The sequence below is a fragment of the Hipposideros armiger genome, unplaced genomic scaffold, assembly GCF_001890085.2.
Source record: "Hipposideros armiger isolate ML-2016 unplaced genomic scaffold, ASM189008v1 scaffold_396, whole genome shotgun sequence".
Classification (NCBI taxonomy): Eukaryota; Metazoa; Chordata; class Mammalia; order Chiroptera; family Hipposideridae; genus Hipposideros; species Hipposideros armiger.
The window spans coordinates 452,698-458,676 of record NW_017731746.1 but is presented as its reverse complement, the minus strand read 5'-3'; positions in this window follow the sequence as shown (position 1 = coordinate 458,676).

The following is a 5,979-nucleotide window of genomic DNA, read 5'->3' as shown; positions in this document are numbered from 1 at the left end:
TATATATATATATATATATAGTCACGGGATGTGGAGTATAGTGTGGGATTGGAGTCAATGGAATTGTAATAGATATGTATGATATGGGGGGGTAGGGAGGGGGACAGCTGATTGGGGGAGGGGGGTTGTCACTTTGAGGGGTAACAAGTATAACTATTGCACTGTGTTGTACACCTGAAACTAATTTAAAAAATAATAATTAGTAGTAGGCCAAAAAAAATAGAAAAAAGATGTCTTCAGTGTCTCCAGCTGAATGCAGTCCTCAGGGGGAGTGCAGTCCTCAGCCTTCGGTAGAAAGGGAAAATGTGCTCCACAAACCAGAGAGGAGCTGACTTATATACAGAGAAGTTCCCACCCCTGGTCCCTGATTGGTCTGCCCTCATGCACATGAGGACTCCAAATCCTCTCAGTTCAATTAGTCCAAAAAGCACAGTCCTCATTGGTTAGAATGGAGCTGCTCTGATTGATCAGTGAAGATGCTAATGGATATAGTTGTGCAGCTCTGATTGAATAGGGGAAAGCCTCAGTCCTATTGGTTGAAATAGGATTCTAGGAACTCTTTTATAAGGGTTGGCTCAGCCAACAGGAGCACAGTGCAGGCCAGCATTCAGTGTGGGAGGCAGAGAGTTCATTCAGTACAGGTGGCAGGCAGTTTGTGCAGACTTCTCCCTGAAGTGCAGTTTGAGTTTAGAAATGATTGCTAGGCTCCGTTTTTAAATTTGAGCCCAGTTAGCCACCAGGAGCCCTTCTTAGTAGGTATTTTCTTTTTCAGGGTCAATAATGTTTTTGAGATTCATATATGTTGTTACCTGTATAAATAGTTCCTTTTTGATGAATAGTATTTCACTGTATAAATTTTCTGCAATTTATTTGTCCATTCACCACTGGAACCTTGATGGACATTTGAGTATTTCTATTTGCAGTTAATATAGATAAAGCTGCTGTGAATATTTACAAAAATGTCTTTGTGTGTTTATTTTTGTTTTCCCTGGGCAAACACCTAGAAGCGGATATGTTGACTTATATAAGATTATGTTGAACTTTAGTAACTACAAATTGTTGTTCAAGGTGGCTTTGCCATTTTGCATTTCCACCAACTCATACGGCTTCCAGTTGCTTCTCATCCTGCCAACACATGGTATAATCAGTCTTTTAAAATCTTAGCCTTTCTAGTGGCTGTGTAGTGGTGTCCCAGTGTGATGATTCTTTTTGGGGGGTGGGGGATGGAAAGGGGAACAGTGTTGAGGAATTGGGGAAGAGGAACAGCTAAGTTGTTATCCTTCGATCTTAGTTGTGGAGGGCACAGCTAACTCAGCTCCAAGTCCGTCCGGCCGCCTGTTGGCAGCTCGCGGCGACTCAGCTCAAGGTGCCGTGTTCAATTCTAGTTGTTAGTGGGCGTAGCCCACCATCCCATGTGGGAGTCAAACTGGCAACCTTGTTGTTAGGAGCAGGTGCTCTTACCAGCTGAGCCATCCTGTCACCTGTTGGCAGCTCAGCGGCAGCTCAGCTCAGGCGCAGCTCATTGGCCCATGTGGGAATCGAACTGGCAACCTGTTGCTCATGCTCTTAACCAACTGAGCCACTTGGCGGGCCCCCTCAGTGTGATTTTAATTTGTGTTTACCTAGTAACTAATGATGTTAAGTTTCTTTTCACGTGTTATTTGCCATTTATTTACATTTACTGATTAAATGTCTCTCCAAATCTTTTGCCCAGTTTTTAATAAGGTTGTTTGTCTTCTTACTGAATGGGAAGAAGGGGTTTTTTTGGTTTTTTTGTTTTTTAATATTCTAGATCCAAGTGCTATATTAGATGTATGTTTTGCAAATATTTTTTACCCCATTATGGCTTGCCTTTTTGTTTTTTAATAGTTTTTTTTTTCTTTTTAAAGATTTTATTGGGGAATCGGGGAAGGGGAACAGACAAGTTGCTGTCCTTTTGTTCCTCAGTCTAGTTGTGGAGGATGTCGCTTCACTGGCCCATGCTGGTATTTTCATTGCGCTCTTCCCAGGTGAGTCAGTCACTCACCGGCCATTGGATGGCTGCTCACGGCGGCTCATAGCAGTTCACAAAAGCTCACGCCTGCTGTCAGCCAGCCCCACTGCAGCCTATGCCATCCCTGGCCACTCATGGCAGCCCAGCTCCAGGTCGAGCTGTTGTTCACCATCTTAGATGTATAGGGCGCAGCATCACTGGCCCTCATGTGAGATCTGAACCGGGGCCCTGCTTCTCAGAGCTGGCTTCACAAGCCAACTCCTAACCAACTCATCACTTGGCCGACCCAAACAATGTCTTTTTTTTTTTTTAATTCGGGAATTGGGGGATGGGAACAGCGCTGGGGAATTGGGGGAAGGGGAACAGACAAGTTGCTGTCCTTTTGTTCTTCAGTCTAGTTGTGGAGGACGTAGCTTCACTGGCCCAAATTGGCACCATCATTGCGCTCTTCCCGGGCGAGGCAGATCAGTTGCCCGCTTCTGGACAGCCGCTCACTGTGGCTGCTGGCCGCTCACGCTGGCTGCTGGCTACATACGGTAGCCCATGGCAACCCACTGCCACAGGGGCTGCAGCCTACGCCGTCGCCGGCGACTCACAGCAGCCCAGCTCCAGGTCGAGCTGTTGTTCAGCATCTTAGCTGTGGAGGGCAGTGTCACTGGCCCTCATATGTGGGATCCGAACCGGGGCCCTCTGGCGTCCCAAGCCAGCTCTTAGCCAACGCGCCACTCGGCCGGCCCCAAACAATGTCTTTTAAAAAAGCAAAAGGTTTTTATTTTTATGAAGTCCAGTATATTGATTTTTTTTTCTAAAGGGGTTGTACTTTCTGTGTACTGCCTAAAAACCCTTGATTAACCCACAAAGATTTGGGTCTTTGACTAACCATTTCAGGTTAATTGTTATTTATGGTATGAGACAAAGGTCATTAAAAAAAATAATTTAGACATCCAATTGTTTCAGTACCATTTATTAAAAAGATTGTTATTTCCCCCATTGAATTACCTTGGCACCTTTGTGAAAAATCAATTAACCATATATATATATATATATATATGAAAGTCCATTTCTAGACTCTCTATTCTATCCCACTGATCTAAATTTCTATTTTATACCATAATATACTGTCTTAATCACTGTAATTTTATTGTAAGTCTTGAAATCAGGTAACAATTTCTCCGAACTTGTTCTTTGTTTTTTACAGTTTTTTTAAAAAAGCTATTATAGTCCTTTGCATTTCCATAAGAATTTTAGAACCAGCTTGTCAATTTCTCAAAAAATCTACTGGGGTTTTGACTGAGGGTACATGAAATTTATTAATTAGATTAATTTGGAAAAAATTGACATCTTAACAATATCAAGTCTTCTGTTTCATGAACATGGCATATCTCTATTTATTTAGACCTTATTAAATTTCTCCCAGCAGTATTTTTTAGTTTTTAGTGTACTGTATAACTTTGTTAATTTGTCCCTAAGTAGTTCATGTTTTTATGCTATTATAAATATTATTTTTTTTCAAGATTTTATTGGGGAGTTGGGGAAGGGGAACAGTGTTGGGAAATTGGGGAAGTGCCAAGTTGCTGTCCTTCAATCCTAGTTGTGGAGGGCGCAGCTAGCTCAGCTCCAAGTCCAGTCGCCATCCGTCTGCCTGTCGGCAGCTCACGGATGCTCAGCTCAAGGTGCTGTGCCCAATCTTAGCTGCTGGTGGGCATAGCCCACCATCCCATGTGGGAGTCGAACTGGCTACTTTGTTAGGAGCACGTGCTCTCATCAGCTGAGATACCCTGCCACCTGTTGGCAGCTCAGTGGCAGCTCAGATGGGGAGCAGCTCACTGGTCCATGTGGGACTTCAACCAGCGACTCTGTTGCTCAGAGCCCATGCTCTTAACCAACTGAGCCACTTGGCTGGCCCTGTAAATATTTTTAATTTAAATTTCCAGTTGTTAGTTTTTAGTATATAGAAATACAATTGATTTTTGTATATCGAGCTTGTATCCTGAAACTGACTTATTAGTTCTAATACTAATGAGTATTTTTGTGGATTGCTTAAAATTTTCCAGATAGACAATCATGTTGACTATAAATAAAGATAATTTTGAAACCTCCCTTCAAAACAACATACCTTTTATTTCTTTTTCTTGAATTATTGCATTGACTAGGGCCTCCAGTACACTATCAAATAGAAATAATTATAACACGTGGGTGGGAAGTGGAGGAAGGTGGTCAAATGGTACAAACCTCCAGTTATATTATTAATATTTTTTGTGGATATAATTCACATCATGGTGACTATAGTTAACAGTATTGTGTCTTATATTTGAAATTTGCTAAAAGATTAGATCTTGAAAGTTCTCATCACAAGAAAAAATTATAGCTATGTGAGGTGATGGGTCTTAACTAAACTTATTGTAGTAATCATTTCACAATGTATACATTTATCAAACCATTATGTTGTACACTTTAATACAATGTGATACATCAATTACATCTCAATAAAATTGGGAAATTAGTTATAACAGACTTCATTGCCTTGTTCCTGATCTGAAAATATTCAGTCTTTTACCACTAAGTATTCTGTTAGTTGTAGGTTTTTTTGTAGACATCCTTCTTTCAGGTTGTGTAAGTTCCTTTCTATTCTTAGTTTGCTAAGATTTTATCTTGACTCTATGTTGAATTTTGTCAAAAACTTCCTCTGCATCACTGGGCATGATCATATATATATTTTTTTCTTTTAAGGCTGTTTAAATGATCTGTTGGTTTCCTACTTAGTTTTCTATTGCTGCTGTAACAAAGTTAGTGGCTTTAAAACAACACAAATTTATTATCTTACCATACTGAAGTCCAAAATGGTTCTCACTGGGCTAAAGTCAAGATGTCAGCAGTTCTGCATTCCTTCTGGAGATACTATGAGAATCCATTTCCTTGCCTTTTCTAGCTTCTATAGACTGCATTTCTTGGTTCATGGCCCCTTTCCATCTTCAAAGTTAGCAATCGTATCACTTTGATCTTTGCTGCCATCATCACACCTCCTTCTCTGACACTAATTCTCTTGCTTTTTTCTTTCATGTGTAAGGACCTTCGTGATTACACTAAATGCAGCCACATAATTCAGAATAATCTCCCCATCGCAAAACTCTTAACTTAATCTGCAAAATCTTTTTTGCTATATAAAGCTGCATATTCACAGGTTCTGGGATTGGAACACGGATATTCTGCCTACCACATATGATAAAATATAGATTTTCTTTTTTTTTTTTAGCTGAGCCTTCCTGCCACCTGTTGGCAGCTCAGCGGCAGCTCAGCTCGGGCTGGGAATCGAACCAGTGACCCTGTTGCTCAGAGCTCGCACTCTTGAGCCAGCTCTTAACCAACTGAGCCACTCAGCCGGCCCTTAGATTGACTTTTGAATATTAGACAACCTTGAATTTCTGGGATAAAGGTCATTTGGTCATGATTTATTATCCTTTTAACATATTGGTAAACTTTATTTGCTAAAATGTTAAGTATTTCTGTATGTATGCTCTTGAAGAATAATGGTTTGTATTATAGTTTTGGCTATTTTATTCTTGTGATGTTTCAGTCTTGGTAACCAGGTAATGCTGACTTCCTAAAATAAGTTTGTAAATGTTCCCTTCTCTTTTATTTTCTGCAACAGTTTTTATAGACTTGATATTATTTTTTCCTTGACTGTTTAGTGGAATCATTGGTACACCAGAGGTGGGTTGTACTGTCTCATGGGGGCCTGTGGTTAAATTTTTAGGGCATTTGTGAACCAGTTTTTCATCATTAAAAATTAAGCAACTTACGTTAAAAACAGGCGGTATAAATACCAAATGAATATTCATCACTTCGTAAATATGTTTTGCTCCATGTTATTAATATCAGTGCTCTTGAGGATATTTACGACGACTTGATCTGTATGGTGTCCCACTGTACATTCTTCTCAGCTCCATGATTAGTGACATCGCATTGGTAACATGAAATTGGCCATT